The sequence below is a fragment of the Ranitomeya variabilis genome, chromosome 7 (genome assembly GCF_051348905.1).
Source record: "Ranitomeya variabilis isolate aRanVar5 chromosome 7, aRanVar5.hap1, whole genome shotgun sequence".
Lineage (NCBI taxonomy): Eukaryota > Metazoa > Chordata > Amphibia > Anura > Dendrobatidae > Ranitomeya > Ranitomeya variabilis.
This window is the reverse complement of record NC_135238.1, coordinates 48250995-48278819: the sequence shown is the minus strand read 5'-3', so window position 1 is coordinate 48278819 and position 27825 is coordinate 48250995. Positions and strand designations below refer to the sequence as shown.

Below are 27825 nucleotides of genomic sequence, written 5' to 3'. Positions count from 1 at the left end.
AGGAAGCTCTGAGCAGCAGCGTGGACGCCGGGGGACATGACAGACATCAGAAGGTGAGTATGTAGTGTTTTTTTTTTTTTTACTTTTACAATGGTAACCAGGGTAAATAATGGGTTGCTAAGCGCGGCCCTGCGCTTAGTAACCCGATATTTACCCTGGTTACCATTGTAAAACATTGCTGGCATCGTTGCTTTTGCTGTCAAAAACAACGATACACGCCGGTCTGACGACCAAATAAAGTTCTGAACTTTAAATAACGACCAGCGATATCACAGCGGGATCCAGATCGCTGCTGCATGTCAAACACGATATCGCTATCCAGGACGCTGCAACGTCACGGATCATTGTCGTTCTCGTTGTAAAGTCGTTTAGTGTGAAGGTACCTTTACATTTATAAAATTCATATGAAAGTTCAATTATGAAATATTAATACATTTTTTTTAAAGCTGGAGTCTGTACATTTCTACCGACTCCGACCAAAACTAACTCCGACTCCACAGCCCTGCTTTAAGTTTCCTCATCTCGGCATGCTTAGCATGTCAATCTCTGCAAGGAGAAATGATACTTCTTGGATATAAAAAAAAAACATATAACATAAAACTTCAATTGTCCGGTCTGGTGAATGAGGAAATATTGCATCTTCTCTGCTTTATTTAGTGGTGACTCCTCACTGGGGCAGTTACCTGTAGGAACGTCCTCTTTGCACCATTCATCATCCCGCACATCACTTTCTCCTTTCTCCATTATGGCTTCAGCTTTGATATTCTTCAGATATTTTCCTGGATGTCAAAGCTGTGAAAGTAATAATATAAAAGTCACAGACAGAAGGAAAACTCACGTGGAATGTTCTAGGTGGAGGCTTTTACTACAAACTCATGTGGTACCTGAGTCGCCAAAAGATGCTGATATCTCTGCCTCCTAGATCACTGAGGCTGCCATCAGTCAGTACAGCGGCGTGTAGTGATAGAAGCAGGCATCACTGTAAGTAACTGCATTATGGCAAAGTGATTTCCTTCACTAAATGCACTAGCAGTTTTATTTTTGCATTATTTAAGCAATGTTTTATCTGGAGATGTTGTATTTTTGTGAGGTTGGAAACATTTTTTTCTTTTTTGGCATTCATTTCTGATATAAATGTCATATGTCAATGTCTGGCCTGCGGACAAAATCTCTCTGGCAGGGTGATTATATTTGGCCCACGATGTTCGCACCACCCTTCACCGGCATCACTCCAACTCTTCAGCATCCTGGATTCTGATACAGTTGAAGGTAATAATGAATGAGGGATCTCAGCCAAAATTCTCCTTCTGCATCTAATGTCTCAGCGCAGCAGGTGCAATAATAACTTCACTATTCCGCTCCAGCTGTGCTGAGCAGTGACGAGCTTCAGAGTACTCGCTATCGAGTCTGGAGCACTGGGGAGAGCCGAATATTTCTATTTTTAATGTGGGGACCATTATGTACAGTTACCGTATTTTTCGGACTACAAGACGCACTTTTTCCCCCCCAAAAAAGGGGGGAAAATAGGGGGTGAGTCTAATAGTCGCAATGCTGGCTTACCGTGGCGGCAGAGGTGCAGCGGCAGACTTGAGGGGATGAGGAGGTGCAGTGAGCAGGGTCCCTTTCACCGGTGAGTTGATGCAGCAGCCCGGTAAGCAGCAGAGCCAGGTAAATCCTGTTGTTATCGATGGTGGCGGCCATCTTCCTGAGGCCGCGCGTGCGCAGATGGAGATCGCGGATTTAGATCTTGGCTTCAGGAAAATGGCCGCCGCGATCTCCATCTGCGCACGCGCGGCCTCAGGAAGATGGCTGCCACCACCGATGATAACAGGATTCACCCGACTCTGCTGCTTACCGGGCTGCTGCATCACCTCACCGGTGAAAGGGACCCCTCTCACGCCATACCACTCACTGCGCCTCCTCATCCCCACACCTCTGTCGGTAACCACTGATGCAACCCTCCCATGGACACCAGGCCGTGGTGTCGCCCACCTAAGCAGGAAGGGACCCTGCTCAGGTGCACGCCGTGCCGCATCACCCCACCTCCGCTGACACCATGCCTTCTGTGACCCTGCTATGCCACCGCCAGCCCTCAGGTAAGATTCTGTAAATTCGGACAATAAGACGGACCCCCATCTTATAAAAAAATCTTTTTTTCTGCAATTTTCACCCCAAATTTGAGGTGCGTCTTATGGTTCGGTGCATCTTATAGTCCGAAAAATACGGTTTAAGAAAAAGTTTGGGCACCCCTATTAATCTTAATGTTTTATAAAAATTCTACTAAAAACACCAGTAGCGCTAATAACCTAGTAAACCTGCAGCAGATAATGTTACGGTCACTCCTATCCGTAACTAAAAACAATATAGTCCAAAGATATAAAAGAGAGTTATCTGCGCTGGGTTACAATTGTTCCTTCTATATGTAGAGACTTACAAGGGATAATTGCTTTACATTCAATACAAAACATGGAATAAATATATATCTCTATATATATATATATATATATATATATATATATATATATATCTTTGTTTTATAAAAATTGTTTTATTTTGCAACAGCTATTTCAGTTTCATATATCTAATAACTGTTGGACACAGTAATGTTTCTGCCTTGAAATAAGGTTTATTGTACTAAAAGAAAATGTGCAATCTGCATTCAAACAAAATTTGACAGGTGCATAAGTATGGGCACCTCACCAGAAAAGTGACATTAATATTTAGTAGATCCTCCTTTTGCAAAAATAACAGCCTCTAGTCACTTCCTGTAGCTTTTAATGAGTTCCTGGATGAAGGTATTTTTGACCATTCTTCTTTACAAAACAATTCCAGTTCAGTTAAGTTTGATGGTCGCCGAGGATGGACAGCCCTCTTCAAATGATCCCACAGATATTCAATGATATTCAGGTCTGGGGACTGGGATGGCCATTCCAGAACAGTGTAATTGTTCCTCTGCATGAAAGCCTTAGTAGATTTGGAGCGGTGTTTTGGATCATTGTCTTGCTGAAAGATCAATCCCCTGCGTAACTTCAACTTTGTCACTGAATCATGAACATTATTGTCAAGAATCTGCTGATACTGAGAGGAATCCATGCGTCTCGCAACTTTAACAAGATTCCCGGTGCCGGCATTGGCCACACAGCCCCAAAGCATGATGGAACCTCCACCAAATTTTACTGTGGGTAGCAAGTGTATTTCTTGGAATGCTGTGTTTTTTGGCCGCCATGCATAACGCCTTTTTGCATGACCAAACAACTCAATCTTGGTTTCATCAGTCCACAGGACCTTCTTCCAAAAAGAAATTGGCTTCTCCAAATGTGCTTTTGCATACCTCAGCCGACTCTGTTTGTAGCGTGCTTGCAGAAACGGCTTCTTTCGCATCACTCTCCCATACAGCTTCACCTTGTGCAAAGTGCGTTGTATAGTTGACCGATGCACAGTGACACCATCTGCAGCAAGTTGATGCTGCAGCTCTCTGGAGGTGGTCTGAGGATTGTCCTTGACTGATCTCACCATTCTTCTTCTCTGCCTTTCTGATGTTTTTCTTGGCCTGCCACTTCTGGCCTTAACAAGAACTGTACCTGTGTTCTTCCATTTCCTTAATATGTTCCTCACAGTGGAAATTGACAGGTTAAATCTCGGAGACAGCTTTTTGTATCCTTCCCCTGAACAACTATGTTGAATAATCTTTGTTTTCAGATCATTTGACAGTTGTTTTGAGGAGCCCATGATGCCACTCTTCAGAGGAGATTCAAACAGGAGAACAACTTGCAAGTGGCCACTTTAAGTAGCTTTTCTCATGATTGCATACACCTGGCTATGAAGTTCAAAGCTCAATGAGGTTACAAAACCAAAAAAAGTGCTTTAGGAAGTCAGTAAAAAGTAGGTAGGAGTATTTAAAACAAGAAAATGATAAGGGTGCCCATAGTTATGCACCTGTCAAATTTTGTTTGAATGCAGATTGCACATTTTCTGTTAGCACAATAAGCCTCATTTCAAGGCAGAAACGTTACTGTGTCCAACAGTTATTAGATATATGAAACTGAAATAGCTGTTGCAAAAAAAAACAATTTTTATATAACATTAAGCTTAAGATTAATAGGGGTGCCCAAACTTTTTCATATAACTGTAATATGGAGTATTTCTTGGGCCCATTATACTGTATAAAGAGATATGCGGGGCCATTATAGTGTATGGAGGACTATATGGAGGTATTACACTGTATGGAGGACAATTTGGGACCCAATATAATGTATGTTGTTGTCATGCTATGACAGATGTAAGGGAGAGGGGGCTAAAACAGTCCCTGGAACTGGGTCCCTAACTATTCCTGTCTCAGGGGTACTCTTGATGTTAGGTAGAGGCCTGGGCCTCCAACCTTACTATGATCTTGTCCAGCAAGGGCCAGCTGGTGTAGATTGCCTTGACACTACAATGGAACGGGAAACAGTGGCTATCCTGGAGGAACTTGAAAGGGAGAACACCACCCCTGCCCAAGGTACCTTTCAGCGTCCGTTCTGACCAGGTCTACCACGTTCTCCTCCATTTCTTTATGTCCACAAATCGAGATTTGTGTTGGCACATTTTCAAAATATCCCGAGTTAAAGGAGGAGGGACAATTTAACTAGGGCACATCGACAGGTGCTGAAGGAATTAAAATTGATGAAGGATGTGGTTATTAAGCCAGCGGACAAGGGTGGGGAACGTGGTCATCTGGCTGACGGATCTGTATAAAAAGGAGGCTTTCCGCCAACTCAGGGATAGAGCAGCAGACATTTCATTATCTAAAAATCCTGTTGGTGATTTCTCGGCAATCCTTAGTGGGATATTGGAAAAAGCTTTTCAACAGGGCATCATCCCCAAGAAAATCTATGAGGGCCTTGTTGTCAAAGATCTGGTTATCCCTACTTTTTACTTGCTGCCTAAGATCCACAAGGATCCCCTATTTCCGCAAGGGCGTCCTATTGTTACTGGCATTGGAGGGCTATGTGATCCAACATGTAAATTCATTGAATATTACCTTCATCCATTGGTGGAGACGCTGCCCTCCTATGTCAGGGACACTACAGACGTCCTGGGGAAATTAAGTGGCTTAACTATGGAACCAGACATGCTCCTGGTCACAATTGATGTGGAGTCGCTCTATACGAGTATTGGACATCCCAATGGCTTAAGGTCGGTTACATTTTTTTCTTGAAACCAGCAATCTAGACCCTGATCTGTGCTCTCTTGTCCTGGAACTGCTGGAATTTGTGCTGACAATTTTTTCACCTTTAAGGACAGGTTCTTTCTCCAGCACACGTAGCACTGCGATGGGCGCGGCGTGTGCGCCATCATACTCAAACTTCTTTCTCGGATTATGGGAGAGGGAGGTTCTTGGTGATGGTGCTCGCGCCGCTTCCCATACGCAGTGCTGGTATCGGTATATAGATGATATTTTCATCGTTTGGCAGGGTCCCGAGCCTGGGCTTCGTGATTTCAACCATGAGCTAAATCAGAATCACTATAATATCAATTTAACGTATAAAATCGCAATAAAAAATTGATTTTTTTTTGGACATCAGAGTTATGATTGATGATATGTATGGTGCAGACCGACGTATTCCGTAAGGAAACGTCGGTCAATTCATTACTACATGTGTCTAGTGCATGTCTCCTCTACAATACGAGCTGTCCCAATTGGGCAGTTCCTACGGAGGAGGATTTGCTCAGTGGATGGGCAATTTGAGGCCTAGGCTCGTGACCTCTCCAGCAGATTCCGGGATCAAAGTTACAGCAATAGGAGCATTAAATAGGGTTACCAATTGGCCAGGAAAGCACCGAGAGATCAACCTCTCTGTTCAACAAAGACCAGCACTAAAAAGGATCCGTCTTTGCGTTTTATTACCACTTTTAACGATCAATGGGAATCCATTTGCAGGATTCTACAGAAACATTAGCCAGTGTTAAAAAACAGAACCCACTCTTAAATGAGTGATTCCGGACCATCCGCTTCGGACGGCGAAGAGAGGTAGAAATTTGTGTGATATTTTGGTTAGAAGACACTATGTGGCCAATCCCCCAAATCCTTTTGGGGCAGGTAAGCAAAAATGGGGTTGTTATCCTTGTGGTGCTTGTGCAACTTGCTGGAATATTGTCCGAACTACATCATTTACAACTGCTAATGGTAGTAGGAATTGCAGGATAACTAGCTTTATCACATGTAGTACCACCCACGTGGTGTACTATGCCATCTGCATCGGTAACCTAATTTATGTGGGCTTACATTGCGTGAATTTAATATTAGGACACGGGAGCATGTGAGGGACATCGTGGCGGCCAAACAGTTGGATGGAGATGTTGAGCTCAAAACCATTCCTAGGCATTTCAAGCTGTGACATTACTCTGACCTGACCGCATTAAAGATCCGTGGGATAGATAAGGGGCATTGTGGTACGAGAGGTGGGGATTTGAAACAGGTCCTGGCACAGCTTGGATGCCATTGGATTGTTACTTTGGGCACGATGTACCCGCATGGTCTCAATGAGAAATTATCCTTTGTTTTTTATGAATACAATGCTGCATTTCCTTCATGGCCTGTATTAGGAGTTATTAGTTAGCATTATTTATGCTCACCTATGTAGCTCTGTCTGTTTTTGGTTTATAGATGGTTTTTGCATTTCCTTTTTCTTTTCTCCCCCACTAATGTTGTATGTTTTTATTTTTTCTCTTTTTTATGATCTTTTTAACAGTGTTATATCACTAGGAACATCTAGGGGATCTTCTCCACTTCATTAGATGGTTCTCTATTCCTAATTATTGAATGGACTTCAGTATCATGTAGTGGACGGACATCGTATGGAATAGTGAAGAATATATTAATTTATGTGCTGAGGACTTTATCTTCTGTCTTTCATCATCTATGTTCATTATATTGTTGTTCCTTCATTAACTGTTGTTTTATAATTTTTTCATATATATCCTTTGCATACTGCATTAATATACTTACCAGGCATGCTTTAATTTATTGTCCACATTCAAAATGGCGTGGCATTGAGCGCATGTGCGGTGGGACCCTTGCCGCCTCGCATCATTGAAGGCGTCCTGTTGGCTCGGTGCGGGTAGATGACGTCACAGGAAGTTTTCTCTTTACCCGCTCCATAGCTTGGACAGCCGGAGGTGGGACCACACTGCACATGCACCGCAATTAATGCGGTGCTAATTTCGAACACTTTTGACTGTATATATCTTGCATGCAAAGGTGGTCTATACCGCCCCCTGAGGAAGCCAACTACACGAAACACATGTCCAGGGTTAGCGTGCACTCCTCCTCCCCACATGGGTAAGCACTGTAGCATCTCATGCAATGTGAGCTGCTGTTTCTTTCCCTGATCTTGTCAAGCATATGGCAAATGGGATGGGTTAATACCCCTTACATGTCCATATGATCTTTACTAGAGCTGATTGGGGTAAATTCTTTTTGTGTCATTTTTCCCTGTGCGACAATTCTTGTTTCTGCAGAGTTTTACTACACACGCACAGGGTTCGTTATTCAGCTTAATCCTCATTTGCTATCTTTGCATGTTGTTATGGAGGTCTCCTGGTTGTAGTGACACCTGGTTTTCTTTTTCTTCCTCAATTTTAACTTTTGTCATGTTTGTTGTTAGTGGGCTACATGCCCGCTCAATTTATGTGAGTGAGCTGTTTTGACTAATAAAGACATTTTGTATTTTAATATAACTGTTTCATCTCGCTTTCATATTTCACTCAGCTGTGGCTCCTTTTTTCGTTGTAGGATCATACATATGATCATGTTAAATCCTAACCTGTCCCCTCCCCCACCCCATGCGGTTTGGTACAGAGATGTAAGGGAAAAAAGACACAAATACAAAACAGGGATAACTGATTACCACTATCATACAACAGCACTTAAGGTACCTTCACACTGAACGATATCGCTAGCGATCCGTGATGTTGCAGCGTCCTGGATAGCGATATCGTTGAGTTTGACAGGCAGCAGCGATCAGGATCCTGCTGTGCCATCGTTGGTCAGAGCAGAAAGGCCAGAACTTTATTTCGTCGCTGGATCTCCCGTAGACATCGCTGAATCGGCGTGTGTGACGCCGATTCAGCGATGTCTTCACTGGTAACCAGGGTAAACATCGGGTTACTAAGCGCGGCCCTGCGCTTAGTAACCCGATGTTTACCCTGGTTACCAGGGGACTTCGCATAGTTGGTCGCTGGAGAGCCATCTGTGTGACAGCTCTCCAGCGACCACACAGCGACGCTGCAGTGATCGGGATCGTTGTCTAGATCGCTGCAGCGTCGCTAAATGTGACGGTACCTTTACCAAAATAGGCAGGAGGATAAGGAAAGGAAGGAATACACAAACCATCAGATTGATCCATCAATGTAATTCCTATTCAGAGCAATACTATATCCACCATGACTGCAGTTTATGGGTTAGAGTTTCTATCCCTAGGATACACAGGCATCACTTGTGCTAGCTAAAACTAACACATAGCTTCCCCAACAAGTTTTGCCTAACAAGCTTTCTCATAGGGTTGGGGCTATACACATTTTTTATAGAGATTATAATAGTGAGATTGCACAGGCACACTGCTTAACAAAGTATAATAAAATCCATGTTTTAATGTCTCCTTAATTAGGGCTTATTTACCCTCTGGGTAATTTGGTATTATGAATTTTCAATTCCTATGGGTCACATATAATGTTCCATACAGAATAATAGCCTCATATAATGTTCCATACATAATAATAGACCCAATATATTGCTCCATACAGAATAATGGACCCAATATATTCACCATACAGTATATTGGCCCCATATAATGTTCCTTAACCCCTTCATGACCCAGCCTATTTTGACCTTAATGACCTGGCCGTTTTTTGCAATTCTGACCAGTGTCCCTTTATGAGGTAATAACTCAGGAACGCTTCAACGGATCCTAGCGGTTTGGAGACTGTTTTTTCGTGACATATTGGGCTTCATGTTAGTGGTAAATTTAGGTCGATAATTTCTGAGTTTATTTGTGAAAAAAACGGAAATTTGGCAAAAATTTTGAAAATTTCGCAATTTTCACATTTTGAATTTTTATTCTGTTAAACCAGAGAGTTATGTGCCACAAAATAGTTAATAAATAACATTTCCCACATGTCTACTTTACATCAGCACAATTTTGGAAACAAAATTTTTTTTTGCTAAGAAGTTACAAGGGTTAAAATTTGACCAGTGATTTCTCATTTTTACAACAAAATTTACAAAACCATTTTTTTTAGGGGCCACCTCACATTTTAAGTCAGTTTGAGGGTTCTATATGGCTGAAAATACCCAAAAGTGACACCATTCTAAAAACTGAACCCCTCAAGGTGCTCAAAACCACATTCAAGAAGTTTATTAACCCTTCAGGTGTTTCACAGCAGTAGAAGCAACATGGAAGGAAAAAATTAACATTTAACTTTTTAGTCACAAAAGTGATCTTTTAGCAACAATTTTTTTATTTTCCCAAGGGTAAAAGGAGAAACTGGACCACGAATATTGTTGTCCAATTTGTCCTGAGTAAGCTGATACCTCATATGTGGGGGTAAACAACTGTTTGGGCGCACGGCAGGGCTCGGAAGGGAAGGAGCGCCATTTGACTTTTTGAATGAAAAATTGGCTCCAATCTTTAGCGGACACCATGTCGCGTTTGAAGAGCCCCCGTGTGTCTAAACATTGGAGCTCCCCCACAAGTGACCCCATTTTGGAAACTAGACCCCCCAAGGAACTTATCTAGAAGCATAGTGAGCACTTTAAACCCTCAGGTGCTTCACAAATTGATCCGTAAAAATGAAAAAGTACTTTTTTTTCACACAAAAATTATTTTTGCCTCAAATTTTTCATTTTCACATGGGCAACAGGATAAAATGGATCCTAAAGTTTGCTGGGAAATTTCTCCTGAGTACGCCAATACCTCATATGTGGGGCTAAACCACTGTTTGGGTGCACGGCAAGGCTCGGAAGGGAAGGCGCGCCATTTGACTTTTTGAATGGAAAATTAGCTCCAATCGTTAGCGGACACCATGTCGCGTTTGGAGAGCCCCTGTGTGCCTAAATATTGGAACATTGGAGCTCCCCTACAAGTGACCCCATTTTGGAAACTAGACCCCCCCAAGGAACTTATCTAGATGCATAGTGAGCACTTTATACCCCCAGGTGCTTCACAGACGTTTATAACGCAGAGCCATGAAAATAAAAAATTATTTTTCTTTCCTCAAAAATGATTTTTAGCCCGGAATTTTGTATTTTCCCAAGGGTAACAGGAGAAATTGGACACCAAATGTTGTTGTCCAGTTTGTCCTGAGTACGATGATACCCCATATGTGGGGGTAAACCACTGTTTGGGTGCACGGCAGGGCTCGGAAGGGAAGGCACGCCATTTGGCTTTTTGAATGGAAAATTAGCTCCAATCATCAGCGGATACCATGTCACGTTTGGAGAGCCCCTGTGTGCCTAAATATTGGAGCTCCCCCACAAGTGACCCCATTTTGGAAACTAGACCCCCAAAGGAACTTATCTAGATGTGTGGTGAGCACTTTGAACCCCCAAGTGCTTCACAGAAGTTTATAACGCAGAGACGTGAAAATAATGTGTTTTCTTTCCTCAAAAATATTTTTTTAACCCAGAATTTTTTAATTTTCCCAAGGGTAACAGGAGAAATTTGACCCCAAGAGTTGTTGTCCAGTTTCTCCTGAGTACGCCGATACCCCATATGGGGGGGGTAAACTACTGTTTGGGCACATGCCGGGGCTCGGAAGGGAAGTAGTGACGTTTTGGTATGCAGACTTTGATGGAATGGTCTGCGGGCATCATGTTACGTTTGCAGAGCCCCTGATGTGCCTAAACAGTAGAAACCCCCCACAAGTGACACCATTTTGGAAACTAGACCCCCCAAGGAACTTATCTAGATGTGTAATGAGCACTTTGAACCCCCAAGTGCTTCACAGAAGTTTACAACACAGAGCCGTGAAAATAAAAATAAAAAATCATTTTTCTTTCCTCAAAAATGATGTTTTAGCAAACAATTTTTTATTTTCACAAGGGTAACAGGAGAAATTGGACCCCAATAGTTGTTGCCCAGTTTGTCCTGAGTATGCTGGTACCCCATATGTGGGGGTAAACCACTGTTTGGGCGCACGTCAGGGCTCGGAAGGGAGGGAGCACCATTTGACTTTTTGAACGCAAGATTGGCTGGAATCAATGGTGGCGCCATGTTGCGTTTGGAGACCCCTGATGTGTCTAAACAGTGGAAACCCCTCAATTCTAACTCCAACACTAACCCCAACACATCCCTAACCCTAATCCCAACTCTAGCCATAACCCTAATCACAACCCTAACCCTAATCCCACCCCTAATCCTAACCCTAATCCCAACCCTAACCACAACTTTAACCCCAACACACCCCTAACCATAACCCTAAAGACAAGCCTATTCTTAACCCTATTTCCAACCCTAGCCCTAATTCCAACCCTAAGGCTATGTGCCCACGTTGCGGATTCGTGTGAGATATTTCCGCACCATTTTTGAAAAATCCGCAGGTAAAAGGCACTGCGTTTTACCTGCGGATTTACCGCGGATTTCCAGTGTTTTTTATGCGGATTTCACCTGCGGATTCCTATTGAGGAACAGGTGTAAAACGCTGCGGAATCCGCGCAAAGAATTAACATGCTGCGGAAAATACAACGCAGCATTTCCGTGCGGGATTTTCCGCACCATGGGCACAGCGGATGGTACTGTAAACCTGATGGATCACTGCTACGAATCCGCAGCGGCCAATAAGCTAACCCCTAACCCTAGTTCTAACCCTAGTGGAAAAAAAATATATATATTTTCTTTATTTTATTATTGTCTCTACGTATGGGGGTGATAAAGGGGGGGGGGTCATTTACTATTTTTTTTATTTTGATCACTGTGATCAAAATGTAGCTGGAACGAATCTGCCGGCCGGCGCACTGCGCCCGCCCTTTTGGAAGATGGTGGCGCCCGTGGAGAAGACGGATGGACACCGGGAGGCTAGGTAAGTATGAGGGGGGGAAATCGGAGCACGGGGGGAGCGGACAGGAGGACGGAGGGGAGCGGAGCACAGGACGGAGGACCGGGGAGGAGATCGGTGGCGGTGTGCAGACCAGTGTTTCCAGCCATGGCCGATGATATTGCAGCATCGGCCATGGCTGGATTGTAATATTTCACCACTTTTCATAGGTGAAATATTACAAATTGCTCTGATTGGCTGTTGAAAGTGAAACAGCCAATCAGAGCGATCGTAGCCATGAAGGGGGGGGGGGGGGGTGAAGCCACCCCCCCTGGGCTGAAGTACCACTCCCCCTGTCCCTGCAGATCGGGTGAAATTGGAGTTAACCCTTTCACCCGATCTACAGGGACGCGATCATTCCATGACCCCACATAGGCGTCGGATTGGCACCGACTTTCATGACGCCTACGTGACGTCAAAGGTCGGGAAGGGGTTAAAGGGGTTGTCCACTACCTTCAATTAACCTCCCCAATGTATCCCCCCAGGGCCCCTAATAAATTGTGTAAATACCTTCCGTTGCCGTTTTCACCTGTGAGCGGAGCTATGCTGGTGGCTGAGTCCAGGTCACGTGACGCCCAGGCTGCAGCCGCCGTTAATTTCCGCTGACGTCACATCAATTTCCAGACTCTGGAAATTGATGTGACGTCTTGAGCAGGCGTGACCCAGCTGCCACAGACAGCGGTCACTCATCAAGAGTGACTGGGCTGTGGGCGCGCTGTGCTGGGGGCTGGCGGGGCTAGGTAGTAGGCAGGGATGTGAACGCTGTGCTGGGATGGGCGGACGCGGGGGAGTCTGCGGGATGTGCCGTGGTGCCTGCGCCGGGATGTGCCGTGGGGCTGCGGCGGGCGGTGCGGTGGGTCCGCTGGCCGTGCTGGGGTCTGCGGCGGGCAGGCGTCATTGCTGTGTGTCTCTGTGAGCAGGCATCGTCCGATGGGACTACAAGTCCCATCGGGCTCTGCCTGCTACAGTGACAGTGAGTGACACATTAGCCAATGATCGGACAGTAGTAGTCCCATCATCCAATATTAGTTAAATGTAAAAAAAAAAACATACACATATACAGTACATACAACATACACCATGTAACATGCAACATGTGACAACATGCAACATGTGGCGACATGCAACATGTGACAACATGCGCCATCATGTGACATGCAATGACATGTGACATACAACATGCGGCAACATGCGGCATCATGCGACATGCAACATGACACATGCAACATGCGGCGACATGTTCCAACATGCGATGACATGCACCATTCGACATGCAACATGTGACGACATGCGACTTGTGACATGCACCATGCAAAATACGACATGCAACATGCGATGACATGCAGCATGTGACGACATGCAGCATTGCAACATGTGACGACATGCGGTAACATGCGATAACATGCAACATACGACATGCAACGTGCGATGAGATGCGTTGAAATGCAACATGCGATGACATGCACCATGTGACATGCAACATGTGATGACATGCAACATGCGACGACATGCAACATGACACATACAACATACATATAGACATACAGTACATATAACAGATTAAATACTCACCTGTTGTGAATTCTGCTCTTGGGCTCCCTCCGGTGGTTGTTGGTGGTAGTGCAGTTGTCTCTGGGTTGTAATCCAGGGCAGGTGTTTCTGCTGATTGCAGCTCTACTGGGTATTTGGGTGTGCAGTATCCATGAGTCCCTGCCAGTTGTCCATTGTTCTTGGAGGGATTGCATCTCTGTCTGGCTCCTTATGCCTTGCTGTCAATTCAGCTAAGATAAGTGTCTGGTTTTTGTCTCTGTAGCACACATTCTGTGTGCTTTACATTTCAGTGCAATTTATTGTGTTTTTGTCCAGCTTAGACTTTGTTTGGATTTTTCAGTCATGCTGGATTCTCTGGAGATGCAGATATACATTCTATGTCTTTAGTTGATGTAGAATATTTTGTATTATCTGCTGTGGATATTTTTAGGGTTTTAATACTGACCGCTTGGAGTTCTGTCCTATCCTTTTCTATTTGGCTAGAAGTGCCTCTTTTGCTGAATCCTGCTCTCTGCCTGCGTGTGTCGTTCCTCTTATCCTCACGGTCAGTATTTGTGGGGGGCTGCCTATCCTTTGGGGTTCTGCTCTGAGGCAAGATAGAATTCCCATTTCCATCTATAGGGGTATTTAGTCCTCCGGCTGTGTCGAGGTGTCTAGGACGTGTTAGATACACCCCACGGCTACTTCTAGTTGCGGTGTCAGTTTAGGGTTGCGGTCAGTACAGGTACCACCTACTCCAGAGAATGTCTCATGCGGCTCCAGGGTCACCGGATCATAACACTCACCATCACTTGTCACTTTGTTCCCCGAAGCCAGTGTCACCTGTAAAAAATATTAAAATAATAAACAAACAATATACTCCCTGATCCGCAGAAATCCAATTAAAACGAGTGTCCCTCGCCGATCTCCCGTGGAGAACGGCAGCATCAGCTGATGCAACCACTCTCCAGGGGCTCCAGGAATACAACGATGGAAGGTATCCTTCCACAATGTATTCCTCACAATGTATTCCCACGCCCCTGTGAGAAAATAGTCCCTAGTCTCACTTTTGGCATTGCTGTGTGAGAAATTTTCCCACACAGCAATTGCCATAAAGTGAGACCAGTGAACTAAGGTAACCTCTCAGTGATGCACTGCAGGAGCCATTGCCTCCTGTCAGTGTGTCACTGAAGGTACTATAGAGCAGTGACATAACCCGATGTCACTGTTCTATACGGGAGATCGTCGTGGGACAGGTAGTATACGGTTTATTATTTTACGTTTTTTGCAGGCGCTGAAGTATGGTAAGTATGGTGAAATGAAGAATATTAAAATACTTTTTTTCTGTCTGTGTCTTTTTTTTTTTTTTTTAAACTCTTTCACTACTATAGGATTAATAATGGATAGGTGTCTTATTGATGCCTCTCCATTATTAACCCAGCTTAATGTCACCTTACAATAGCAAGGTGGCATTAACCCTTTACTACCCCATATCCCACCGCTACAGGGGAGTGGGAAGAGAGGGGCTAAGTGCCGGAATTGGCGCATTTCACAGATGCGCCATTTCCGGGGCGGCTGCAGGCTGGTATCTGTAGCCGGGGCGCGGGGGGGGGGACCAATATCCATGGCCCCTCTCTAGGCTATGAATATCAGCCCGCACTGTCTGCGTAGCCTTTCTAGCTATAAAATATAGGGGGACCCCACGTCATTGTTTTGGGGGGTCCCCCTATTTTAATAGCCAGTAAAGGCTACGCAGACAGCTGCGGGCTGATATTCATAGCAGGCTACTAATATTGGCCACCGGCTGTCGGCTTTCCCCCTCTGGCGCAGAAAATTGCGCGGGAGCCCACGCCATTTTTTTTTTCCTTTTTTTTAACTGAAACATATTGTTCATTAACCCCTTTCTGCCAGCTGACGGAATAGTACGTCAGCTGGCAGTATCCCCCGCTTTGAGGTGGGCTTCGGCAGTGAGCCCACTTCAAAGACGCAACATGTCAGCTGTTTTCAATACAACAAAAAAATTTTACATGACCGCTAAACGGCGTAGCGAGAAAAAAAAATCAAAAGCCAAGGGTCGCCGTGACATTGCATTAAAATACAATAACGGGTGATCAAAAGATCGAATCTGCACAAAAGTGGTATCATTAAAAACGTCAGCTCAGCGCGCAAAAAATTAGCCCCCACCCAACCCGATATCTCAGAAAATATAGACGCTACGGGTATCAGAAAATGGCGCAATTATTTTATTTCCTTTTAGCAAACTTTGGAATTTTTTTCACCACTTAGATAAAAAATAACCTAGACGTGTTTGGTGTCTATGAACTCGTAATCACCTGGAGAATCATAATGGCAGGTCTGTATTATGCTGTGTGCACATGTTGCAGATTTGGGTGCAGAATTTTCTGCACAAAATCTGCATCTCCTTGCAGAAAATGCAGCTGCGTTTTTGATGCATTTTGCTCACATTTTGATGTCGGTTTTTTGTGCGGTTTTGATGCAGTTTTTGGTGCGGTTTTGATGCAGTTTTTGGTGCAGTTTTGATGCAGTTTTCTTGTGTTTTTGCTGCAGTTTTTGCTGCGGTTTTGATGCAGTTTTTGCTGCGGTATTGATGCAGTTTTTGGTGCGTTTTTTTCACAGTTTTGAAGCATTTTTTTATTTTTTTGGTGCAGTTTTTGGTGCAGTTTTGATGCAGTTTTGAAGCATTTTTTTTATTTTTTTGGTGCGGTTTTTGTGCATTTTTGAAAGCTAAATAAAGATATATTATTGAACAAAAAAAAAAAAGATTTGTGATGTCATTATTGTCCAACCTCCTCTTTTACATTTGTCCAACCACCCACACAATTACACACAGATAGATGAAATGGATAGACAGATCTACATATAGATAGATCTATAGATGCATACATCTATCTATTCAAATATCTATCTATAGATATATCTATTGATAGATGTATGGATAGTGTAGGGTGCGTGTCCACTGTCCGGATTAGGCTACTTTCACACTTCCGTCTTCTGGGCTCCGTCGCAATCCGTCGTTATGGGCAAAAAACGGATCCTGCAAATGTGCTTGCAGGATGCGATTTTTCCCCATAGACTTGTATTAGCGACGGATCGCGATGGATGGGCACACGTCGTATCCGTCGTGCGACGGATCTGTCATGTTTTGGTTCAATGTAACATTTTTTGTGCGACGTGTCCACCATTTCCAAACGCGCATGCGCGGCCGGAACTCCGCCCCCTCATCACAATGGGCGTTGTAAAAATGCATCCGCTGCCCACATTGTGCTAAATTTAGCACAACGTCCGTCGGGCCGACGGCCCCGTACCTACGGAACTGTGAAAGTAGCCTTACATCCGAATTAGCTGCAGATTGGATGCTGCGTACTTGTAGTCCAATCGGATGATGCCTGCACACACCCCAAAAGACCCCCCCGCACACACCCGAACAGTGCCGCACACACCCGAACAGCCTGCAGACCCCGCCCGCACACACATATACGCATACAGTCACCGCCCACACACTTCCCTACTCCCGAACTGCAGCGTTTCTCGGACCCACATCCGCAGCAAAACTGCAGATCTTTTTTACATCTGCGGTTTTGCTGCGGATGTGCCTGACTCAATGAAAGTCTGAGGGTGCAGAAACGCGTCAGTTCCGCACAAAAAGAAGTTACATGCTGCGGGGAAAAAAAAAGGTGCGTTTCGGTGCGGCTTTTTCCACAGCATGTGCACAACAAGTCTGGGGCTCCCATAGACTTACATTGGTTGTGCACTACACTGCGGATTTGATGCAATTCTGTGCGGCAAAAAACCCTGCGGATCTGCAATCAAATCTGCAACGTGTGCACACAACCTTAGCATTTAGTGAACCGAGCAAAAAAGCCAAGCAAAAAACAAGTGTAGTATTGCACTTTTTTTGCAATTTCATCGCACTTTGAATTTATTTCACATTTTCTGTTACACGACATGGTAAAACCAATGATGTCGTTCAAAAGTAGAACTTGTCCCGCAAAAGATAAGCCCTCACATGGCCATACTGACGGAAAAATTATGGCCCTGGAAAGAAGGGGAGCAATAAACGAAAAAATCTCCAGGGGTAAAGGGGTTTAGAAACATGGATATGGACATATCTATGGAAATAGACATAGATATATAGATACATATCTATCTATCCATCCATCCCATATCTATCTATCTATCTATCTATCTATCTATCTATCTATCTATCTATCTATCCCTCTATCTGTGTGTAATGGAGTGTGGGTTGGACAAATGTAAAGAGGAGGTTGGACAGAAATGACATCACAAATCTTTTTGAAGATAGAGGGAGGGGTTTGGGTGTGTTTTGGAGTGGGTGTGCCAGGTGCAGCATTACAGGCGAGTGCAATGCATCATGGAACTTGTATTAGAGCACAATAATTCAGGAGAAAGGAAGTTGTCGATTAACCCCATGAGAGCTGGATCCAGCACTGAAGATGTGCTGCTACAGCATGATAAAAGGTAATATTGCTAAAATAAACACAGTGGATGTTTTCAGTGGCACATAATAGCAAGATTTATGAAAAAAAAATTATTGTAGTGGACAACTTCTTTAAAGTATAATGGCCCCATATAATCCTGCAGACAGTATACTAGCCCCATATAATGTCCCATAATGGGCCCCATATGAATCTACATACAGAATAATGACCCCATATAGTGCTCAATAAATAATGGCGTCACATAATGCTCCATACAGAATAATGGACCCCAAATAATGCTGTATACAGTATAATGGCCCCATATATTGCTCCATTTATAAAACAAACAAACAAAAAAAAACAACAAATACCGTATATACTAGAGTATAAGCCGACCCGAGTATAAGTATAATTTTGCCACAAAAAACTGGGAAAACTTAATGACTCGAGTATAAGCCTAGGGTGGGAAATGCAGCAGCTACTGGCAAATTTCCAAAGTAAAAATAGGTACCAATAAAAGTACAATTAATTGAGACAAAAGTATGTTAAAGGGAACTTGTCACCCCTCAGGCGTTTGTAACTAAAAGAGCCACCTTGTGCAGCACAAATGCTGCATTCCAACAAGGTGGCTCTTTTAGTTATGCTCCCTGCACACGCTGAAATAAACGTTTATAAAATGTGCCCCCTAATACCCTGAAATTGTCCCGGGGGCGGGACTTTCCCCCAATCAGACGCAGCACAGCCGTCACTCCGGGCCTGTGCGCGCCGGGCGCCTCCTCCTCTTGCTGCATTATCGTCCCTGGCGCCTGCGCTGTAAGTACAAAGGGCAGCGCAACTGCGCATGCCCGGAAAAAAACTTAATATGCATGCGCTGGGGACGATAATGCTGCAAGAGGAAGCGGCGCCCGGCGAGCACAGGCCTAGAGTGATGGCTGTGCTGCGTCTGATTAGGAAGGAAAAACGGAGCGGCACAGGAGAGGTGAATATATAACGCAGCGCTCCCCCTCCCCATTATACTCAACTGCTCCTGGCAAGGTCCCTGGTTCTCCAGCGCCGCAGCTTCTTCCTGTACTTAACAGTCACCGTTACCGCTCATTACAGTAATGAATATGCGGCTCCACCTCTATGAGATTGGAGTCAGGTCCATATTCATTACTGTAATAAGCGGTACCATGTGACCGCTCAGTACAGGAAGAAGCTGCGGCGCCGGGAGAACCAGTGACCTGCAGGGACCAGGTGAGTATTATTACGCAGCTGCCACTCCCCCTCCCCTGCCGACCCCTGGGTATGACTCGAGTATAAGCCGAGAGGGGGACTTTCAGCATTAAAAAAATGGGCTGAAAATCTCGGCTTATACTCGGGGTCCTTTCTCCCCGTTGTGTTCCCTGCTGCCAGTGCTCCAGAGTCCACTGCTCCGGTCAGGCCTCAGCATATTCTAAGTTCTGACTCCCTGTGACGTCTCAGCACAGAGAGCGCGCTGTAGTGACAACAACGTGACCTCTGCACTGAGACGTCTCAGATAGAATGACGCTAAGCAGACTGGAGCAGCAGACACCAGCGCGCTGGCATCGGATTCGGGCCCCCCTGCCTGTAGTTCACCGAGTCCCAGATCATCAGCTCAGCTAGCCGGGAGCAGCAGCAGGAAGGTCTGCAGCAGAATTCCGCCATTTTCTGCCACCACCCTTCAGGCTCCCACATGACTCTTCTAGTCTTCTTCCGGGACAGGTCCTGTTTGTACTGCACATGGCAGCCTTTTTAGCGCATGTACAGTACAAACTTCAGGGGTGGGGAGGGAAATTCACTGGACGGTGTTTATTTCTGCCGGATGCTACGGACAGCAGAGAAAAGCATCAGGTTTTTATGGACTGTCCGTAAATTTACAGACTGTTGACAACTATGACCTTGATGCAAGCTCAATAATTGAGCCCACATCTCTGCCAGCAGATGATGGATGTGATATTCAGAAATCATCTCCCTCTAAAATTGCAAAAATAGAAACCACCAGCTCATCCCTGCTACATGAGTACGATTCTCAGTACAGGGGAAGCCACTCTTGCTACACTCCATGCTGTTCAGATCCAAAAGAAAAAAATCCTTCAGACAGAAAATCCAGGTATAAAATAGAAATGTATCCCACTGCGGTAAAAACTCAAATTTTCAATTCCAGCCAGCAATATAGTATAAACTTCCTACGCATTTCTGACTATACACCAGTCCTTAATCATGGACACTAAAATTAAATAAACTCTATTGTGGTTGGGTGAAGCCATTTATTGTCACATTACCGTGCTTTCTCGTTTTAAATCATAACGACATCCCAAAACATCCCAATGACCCTGATCAAAAGTTCACATACCCCATTTCTTAATATCGTATATTGCCCCCTCTAACATCAATGACAGCTTGAAGTCTTTTGTGGCAGTTGTGGATGAGGGTCTTTATTTTCTCAGATGGTAAAGCTGCCCACTCTTCTTGGCATAAAGCCTCCAGTTCCTGCAAATTCCTGGGCTGCATGAACTCCCACAGTCCAAAGACATACTGATAGGGAATGTAGATTGTGAGCCCCAATGGGGACAGCGATGATAATGTGTGCAAACTGTACAGCGCTGCAGAATATGTTAGCGCTATATAAAAATAAAGATTATTATTAGCTCTGATTCATCAAAACCAGCCATTTTCTCACTGATCTTGATGAGTGGGGGAATTGGAGCAAACGCACCTGATTCATTAAGGGGCGTACTTCATATATCAGGCGAGGTGCGTAGTGGTGTGCACCTCACTTGAGTAAGACTTGTGGAGAAGCGACTGCTACAAGTCATGAATTTGATGAGTGGGGGGCAGCCACGTCCCCACCCAATCCCACTTTTTCAGAGCTGGGTGACAATGGAGTGAGGACGCCAAAAGTCACTATTTTATTTTTTTTTACCAACCGATTTGTGATAACTTTGACGAATCGCCTCCTTTGCTTGAGAAGCCATTTGATTGACCTACTTTGATGTGGTCCCCAGAATGATCCAGGTGATTGACAGGTCTCATGTGCGTACATAGGAAGAGATCTGTCAATCATCTGAAGTGGGGTGGAGTCCAACTAGATTTAGTCAGAAGCGAAGCAGCATTTTAGATTAAATATACCTGGCTGCAATCATGTAGCCATACTTATAATGCTTGTGGTTCAGGCAGCAGGAATCTAATGACAGGTTCTCTTTAACCCCTCTGACATGCGACGTACTATCCTGTCCATGTGCCCTGGGCCTGTCTGACCATGGACGGGTTAGTAAGTCTGCGCGATCGGCCGCACACACGGGTGGTATGTGGCCAAGTGTCAGCCGATTCTCACAACTGACACCCGGCACTTTAACCCCTGAAATGCTGCGATCGAACACAATTGCAGCATTCTGGAGCCGGCAGAGGGGCTGTCAGCCCCTCTGCCTTTGGGTCAGAGACCCCGCAGCATGACGCGGGGTCCCAATAGCTGCCATGGCAACCCGATGTCGTCATGATGACATGCGGGTCACCAGAGTTGAGAAACTTCCCGTCATGCGCAGTGCATGTCAGGAAGTCTCTCAGGTTAGTCCATAGGAACTCCAGCGCTGACAGCTTCTATGGCATGCTGATGCTGCTTCATCTGAATGCTATAGAAGTGCTCAGCCTGCACAAAACAATTGTCCCATAGTGGGACAAAGTGTAAAACTTAGAATGAAGTAAAAAAAAATGTTTTTGAATAATTGTACAAACATATATTTTTTTAAATACCGTATATACTCAAGTATAAGCTGAGACCCCTAATTTTGCCACAAAAAAACTGGGAAAACTTAATGACTCGAGCATAAGCCTAGGGTGGAAAATGCAGCAACTACAGGTAAATGTCCTGGCGCGGTCCCTGCACGTCCCTGGTTCTCTGGCGCCAGCAGCTTCTTCCTGTATTGAGCGGTCACATGGTACTGCTCATTACAGTAATGAATATGTGGCTCCACTTGAGAAGCTGCCGGCGCCCGGAGAACCAGGGAGCGCACCAGGAGCAGGTGAGTATTACTAGACAGCTGCTGTTCCCCCACCCTGCCGACCCCTGGGAATGACTGAAGTATAAGCCGAGAGGGGCAATTTCAGCCTAAAATAAAAAAACGGGCTGAAATTCTCGGCTTATACTCGAGTATAAACGGTAATAATAATACAAAAAAATCTATATTTATTCTATCACAAAATAAATATTTGAATGAAAAAATCTAAACAATAAAAATACATATATAAAAAGGCAAAAAACAATACTTTATCATCATACCGCTGAACAAACAGTGGAATAACACGCGATCAAAAAGACGGATATAAATAACCATGGTACCGCTGAAAACGTCATCTTGTACCACAAAAAACTAGCCCCATACAGCTCCATCACCGGAAAAATAAAGTTATAGTCCTCAGTATAAAGCGATACAAAATGAATTTTTTTTTTATATAAAAGCACCAAAACATTAAAAAAATGGTATAAATGAGGTATCGCTGTAATTGTACTGACCCGAAGTATAAAACTGCTTTATCAATTTTACCAAACACAGAACTATATAAATGTTCATTCTGCCTCCCAAAAATCGGAATGAAGGCGATAAAAAAAAAGTCATGTGCCCAAAAATGGTAGCAATCAAAACGTCAATTCATCCCGCAAAAAACAAGACCTCACACAACTCTGTGGGCCAAAATATGGAAAAATTATAGCTCTCAAAATGTGGTGATGCAAAAACTATTTTTTGCAATAAAAAGCATCTTTTAGTGTGTGACAGCTGCTAATCATAAAACCCGCTATAACGTCTCTTTCACACATCCTGATGTTTCCAGTACCGGAAATGTCAGTGTCCATGTGTGTAATACTTGCGGCACATGTGTGGCATGCGTGTGCCGCATGAGTACCACAAGGACGGGCGCTAGGGAAGAAGCGTTACAGTAAGCGCTGTTCCCCGGCGCAGGGTGCTGAACAAGGCTCTCATCATTCTCCCCTGCTCTGCTGGCAATCAGCGCAAGCAGGAGAGAATGATGAGTTACATTTAGGTAATAACAGTGACAGCAGGAGCGGCGGATGGGAGTATTCATCTGCAGCACCTGCGCTGTAAATAAATACGGTAATTTAACCCCTTAGTGACAGAGCCATTTACAATTCTGACCACTGTCACTTTATGAGGTTATAACTCTGAAACGCTTTAACGGATGCCGCTGATTCTGAGACTGTTTTTTCGTGACATATTGTACTTCATGTTAGTGGTAAAATTTCTTCGATTTTACTTGCGTTTATTTATGAAAAAAACGGAAATATGGCAAAAAATGTAAAAATTGTGATTTTCAAACTTTGAATTTTTATGCCCATAAGTCAGTCAGAGAGATATGTCACAAAATAATTAATAAATAACATTTTCCACATGCCAACTTTACATCAGCACAATTTTGGAAAAAATATTTTTTTTTGTTAGGAAGTGAAGTTATAAGGGTTAAAAGTTGACCAGCGATTTCTCATTTTTACAACAAAACCATTTTTTTAGGGACCATTTCACATTTAAAGTCACTTTGAGGGGTGTTCATAACAGAAAATACCCAAAAGTGACACCATTCTAAAAACTACACCCCTCAAGGTGCTCAAAACCACATTCAAGAATTTTATTAACCCTTTACGTGCTTCACAGGAAGTGAAGCAATGTGGAAAGAAAAAAATTAACATTCAACTTTTTTTTTTACAAACATTTTACTTTAGAACCAATTTTTTTATTTTCACAAGTGTAAAAAGAGAAAATGATCCACAAAATTTGTTGTGCAATTTCTCCTGAATACACCGATACCCGATACGTGGGGGTAAACCACTGTTTGGGTGCACGGCAGGGCTTGGAAGAGGAGCGCCGTTTGACTTTTTCAACGCAGAACTGGCTGGAATTGAGATCGGATGCCATGCTGTGTTTAGGATGCCCCTGATGTGCCTAAAGGTACCTTCACACTAAACGATATCGCTAGCGATCCGTGACGTTGCAGCGTCCTCGCTAGCGATATCGTTTAGTTTGACAGGCAGCAGCGATCAGGATCCTGCTGTGATGTCGCTGGTCGTTGAATAAAGTTCAGAACTTTATTTGGTCGTCCGATCGCCGTGTATCGTTGTGTTTGACAGCAAAAGCAACGATACCAGCGATGTTTTACACTGGTAACCAGTGTAAATATCGGGTTACTAAGCGCAGGGCCGCGCTTGGTAACCCGATGTTTACCCTGGTTACCAGTGTAAAATAACTAACAGTACATACTCACTTTCGCGTCCCCCGCCGTCCGCTTCCTGCTCTGACTGAGCGCCGGTCGTAAAGTGAAAGTACAGCACAGCGGTGACGTCACCGCTCTGCTGTTAGTGCCGGCGCCCAGTCAGTGCAGGAAGCGGACGGCAGGGGACGCGAAGGTGAGTATGTAGTGTTTGTTTGTTTTTTTACATTGGTAACCAGGGTAAACATCGGGTTACTAAGCGCGGCCCTGTGCTTAGCAACCCGATGTTTACCCTGGTTACCAGGGGACTTCGGCATCGTTGGTCGCTGGAGAGCGGTCTGTGTGACAGCTCTCCAGCGACCAAACAGCGACGCTGCAGCGATTGGCATCATTGTCTGTATCGCTGCAGCGTCGCTATGTGTGACGGTACCTTAACCAGTGGAAACCCCCCACAAGTGACACCATTTTTGAAACTAGACCCTTTACGAAACTTGTCTAGATGTGTGGTGAGCACTTTGAACCCCCAATCGCCTCACAGAAGTTTATAACGTAGAGCCGTGAAAATCAAAAATCGTATTTTTTCCACAAAAATGATCTTTTTGCCCCAAAATTTTTATTTTCACAATGGTAACAGGAGAAATTAGACCACCAAAGATGTTGTGAAATTTTTCCTGAGTACGCCGATACCCCATATGTGGGGGTAAACCACTGTCTGGGCGCATGGCAGAGCTCGGAAGGGAAGGAGCGCCGTTTGACTTTTTTCAATGCAGAATTGGCTGGAATTGAGATTGGACGCCATGTTGCGCTTGGAGAGCCCCTGATGTGCCTAAACAGTGGAAACCCCCCCCAAGTGACCCCATTTTGGGAACTAGACCCCCCAAGAAGCTTATCTAGATGTGTGGTGAGCACTATGACTCCCAAAGTGCTTCACATCAGAGGAGAAATTAAATGGCAAATCGCTCTTTTTTGTGGTTGCCGGTAAACGGTTAACTACCGGCGATCGTAACCCGGGGGTCGGTGAAAACCGACCCGAATCATGTTCTCTGGGGTCTCGGCTACCCCCGGAGAAAATCTGACTCTGTGGGGCGCTATACACTTTTTCCACAGCGCCGTTAAAGCGCTGTGGTTTAAGTACCCTTAACTACCGCCATTAAAAGGCATAGGCGTATCGGCGGTCGTTAAGGGGTTAAAAAAAAAACAGCGCAGGTTCCCCTCTATTTTTGACAGCCAGCCAGGCAAAACTCACAGCTGGGGACTTGCAACCCTCAGCTGTCAACTTCAGCAAGGCTACTTATCAAGAATAGAGGGGAACCCACAACGTTTTTTAAAATTATTTATGATAAGAGCCGTGTTGAGCACCCGGCGCCGGGGAACAGCGCTTACTGCAACACTTCTTCCCCGGCACCGAGGCGTGTCACATGGCACATCTACAAACGCAACATGGTGTCCGATCTGAATTCCAGCCAATTTTGCACTGAAAAAGTCAAACAGCGCTCCCCCCCCTTCCGAGCTCTGCCGTGCGCCCATATATTCTATCATACAGACCCCTCAGTGACTTCGAATGTGATGTGGTCCCTAAAAAAAAATGGTGTTGTAAAAATGAGAAATCGCTGGTCAACTTTTAACCCTTATAACTCCCTATCAGAAAAAAAAAAAATTTGGTTCCAAAATTGTGCTGATGTAAAGTAGACATGTGGGAAATGTTACTTATTAAGTATTTTGTGTGACATATCTCTGTGATCTAAGGGCATAAAAATTCAAAGTTGGAAATTTGTGAAATTTTCACCAAAATAAATAAATGAAAGTCAAATAAAAGAAATGTTACCAATATCAGGAAGTACAATATGTCAGGAGAAAACAAGAATCACCGTGATCCATGGAAGCGTTCCAGAGTTATTACCTCATAAAGGGACAGTGGTCAGAATTGGAAAAATTGGCCGGGTCATTAACGTGCAAACCACCATCGGGGGTAAAAGGGGTATTCTCATCTCTAAGATCCTATCCCAATATACAGTAGGTGTAATAATAATATTAGCAAATACCTCATATTAGAAATGTAGTATAGTTCTTCTGATTAGCTATGTTGCAGGGCATTGCAGTAGCTTTGGGATCCATGGTCATGACCACTAACAACTGTCACTATATAAGTGGTCGTAATCATGGATACCTACACTACTGCAATGCCTGCACATGAGGTATGCCCTGCGACATAGCTAATCAGAAGAACTATACTATATGTCTAACTGGAGGTATTAGCTAATGTTATTCAGTATTGGGGCAGGATCTCGGAGCTGGGAATACCCCTATAATCAGTCTCCAGCCCCCCCACATGGAGAATACATTACTAGCAGATGGCCGCAGTGTATGGGGCACAGAACAGACTGTGACAACTGGAAACATCACTAGAAACAGAACAAATCGCTGCTAATATCCGCCCACAGCTGTGAGGAGAGGCCTCCAGACCCCGCTTATGGCGCTTATTACTGCAGCATTTCCTTCCTCACACTATGAGGAACACAGGCGCCATCTAGTGGGAGCAGCGCGGTGTGGTGGGAGATCCGGCCAGGAGGCCCGGGCACCGGCCCCAGCACGTCCCCTGTACAGCCGGGCAGGATGGTGCTGCAGCCCCGGGGAGAGCTCCGGCCTCACGCCCGCCCGCTCAGCATTATCACATCATATGGGGGCGAGAAACAGAAAACCGCCTGATCCCCGTCACCCCCAGAAGGCGCCAGTCATAAATCTCACCGTGGCGATCACCGCATAACTACCAGCCCGGCATTCCGCCTGAGCACCAGCCACGGACACTGGAACCTTCCGCCGTTTCCCGCTGACCACACATCCCAAAAGCCTTTGCGCGAGTGACCAGATCTTCTCTACATCCCAGATAAAACCTTCCAATCTCATAGTTCACAATGCAATAATAACCCAGATCGCTGATAATAATCGTCGCCATCTCCGTTATTCATACGTGAAACCGTTGCAGTAAAGAGATTTGCATTGAAAGGGACTATACTGTGTAGCGGAGGGATACTACATGTAAGAAATCTTATGATGTCATCAGCCTTGAGAATGTCGACATGCAATCCCATTGGCTCTCGCTGAGTCTGGTTAGGGAGCGCTAATAAAGCTTGGTTGCAGAGTTATAAAGTTCTTTATATAATCAGTGATAATCAAAAATGAAAAATCATTAACCATTTCACGACCAGACACTTTTTTTTAGATTTTTTAGATTTTTTCTTAAGCTCTAAAATGTTTTCTCATTTCAGCATCCAAACAATTTTTGCCTTTTTGCCGTGACTCCAGGTTTGAACCTTATTTTTATGCTTTTTTGTCATTTTCATATTCTTATATTTTTTATACAGGAAAGAAATATATCTTGGTACCTTTTTTATATATTTTTTTTCTTTGATATTGAGGGAAAGTGTTGAAAAAAAAGGAAAGATCTGGCTTGTTGTTCACACGTTTTTATTTTTCGCCTCCACATGGGCCGTATCATATATTCTCAATTGGGTTCCCCGTTAGGTAGAAGTTATTTTTATACATT

At 44.4% G+C, this 27825-nt stretch overlaps 1 protein-coding gene and 1 long non-coding RNA gene across 2 annotated transcripts in view; both read right to left on the bottom strand.

The window, feature by feature from the left end:
* Positions 1–27825, bottom strand: part of LOC143786231 (uncharacterized) — a 98368-nt gene that overhangs the window by 9062 nt on the left and 61481 nt on the right.
* Positions 210–27092, bottom strand: LOC143785879 (uncharacterized). The gene is made up of 3 exons (XR_013218132.1): positions 27027–27092; positions 13645–14445; positions 210–792 (listed from the first exon to the last, which is right to left on the bottom strand). It is a non-coding gene; the product is annotated as an uncharacterized LOC143785879 (long non-coding RNA).